Source organism: Octodon degus, unplaced genomic scaffold (genome assembly GCF_000260255.1).
Source record: "Octodon degus isolate 3935 unplaced genomic scaffold, OctDeg1.0 scaffold00068, whole genome shotgun sequence".
Taxonomy (NCBI): Eukaryota; Metazoa; Chordata; class Mammalia; order Rodentia; family Octodontidae; genus Octodon; species Octodon degus.
The window spans coordinates 5867193-5868940 of NW_004524644.1; positions in this window are offsets into that span (position 1 = coordinate 5867193).

Here is a 1748-nt window from a genome sequence, read left to right on the forward strand (position 1 = left end):
CAACTGACTGACACTTCTGGGGTTTTCTTTCACTATAGGAGCTCCTGATTGTTTGTGGAATCTCAGTTTGACAAGACCTACTCCATTATTTTCTCTCCCCACTCCATCTTTTGGAGTCTAGACTGTACTGAACTGGGTTCCCAGCTTGGAGGTAAAATTTGTTGGCTCTACCCTCAGGGTTGGTTTGATTCCAGCATTTTCCTCTGCTCCTACCATTCTTACTTCCCAGATGACAGCCTCCCCACTGGGTCCTTGGCAGCATGCCTAGGCCCTTTACTTCCAGCCCATGTCTGCCCCTCCTTCCCATGATTCTCAGGCAGCCCAAAAGGATGAGACTCCAGCAGGGACATCTTTCCTTCTAGCCCTGAGCCCCAAGACCCAGGGATGAGGGCAGAATGGGGGTCTTCACTACAAGTATGATGAGATGTAGTTGGAAATAAGGAGTGGTAGATGGGGCTGGGGAGATAGTTCAGCAGTCTAAGCATGTTTGGCAAGTGCAAGGACCTGAGGTCAATCCCTGGTTCTGCAAAAAAAAAAAAAAGTTTTACATGGTTGGAATTAGGGCCAGTCCAGAAGAAGCCAGGTTACTAAAGGCCTGAAGGAAGCATATCTTCTTCTTCTTCTTCTTCTTCTTCTTCTTCTTCTTCTTCTTCTTCTTCTTCTTCTTCTTCTTCTTCTTCTTCTTTTCAATTTGGAAGCAGATACTTTATTAACTGACCAAATCACAAAACACCATGGTAAATACCTTAGTTCATCCTTCTAATAAGCCTGTTGATCTGATCTTCCCTATTTCCAGCATCTCCACCTTCCACAAAATGGGTGGTCTTTATCTTCATTCTACCTCATGGAGATGAGAACTTGAAGGGCCACAAGAAGTTATTTGCCTCTTTGAAGCATTTTCCAGCAGTATAGATCTCATGAGTCAGGTCCTCCATGCAGATGATTCCATATTTACCAAGAGATCAAGCAATCAACGAATCATCTGTCAAGGCAATTCACTTCTTACTGATTTTGCCATTGCTATGATTGTATATCAGTTCATTCACTTACTTCAGGTTTGAGTGCCCCCATGCAATATATGGCTTCACAACTTTCAGCATGTTAATGGAAGCCTTGCTGAGCTTAATGAAGGTACCACTGAAGAGCTGGTGAAGGCGAAGAAGCTGCAACACCTGGTGGACCTTTGGGCTCACACCATTGATACCTCTGATCTGGATGACAAACGCCAGTTTGGGCTCTGCAGGGACATAGAAGTTACCAGCTTTTCTCACCATCCTAGCCATTCGGGTCTCAGTTCTGTACATCTGTCTGTACTACTTATGAGAGTGTACGGATTTTCCATAGAAGAGCTTCCTCCTCACCTTGTGAAGCGTCTTCTGGGCAAACTTCTTTTTCAGGCACTTTATCTTCAGCTCTGCAAAATGTCTTCACTTTTTCTTAAGGGTTCCTGGCACCGCAGGAACCTTCTTTTTCTTCTCTTCTACACCCTCCATGGTTCCAGCTGGAAAAGAGGATGAAGCAAGGAAGGATATCTTCTTGTTCTTAGCTCCTTGCTTTGGTCTTCATTGTTTGGCCATTGTAAGGACAGCAGTTTTTTCCTTTCACCAGCCTGGGTTTTTGTTTTTGTTTTTGTTTTTGTTTTTTGCCTTGGAGTCAGCCAGTCATGGACCAAATCCAGTCAAACTGTGAGTCAAACAAATCTCTCTCTCTCTCTCTCTCTCTCTCTCTCTCTCTCTCTCTCTCTCTCT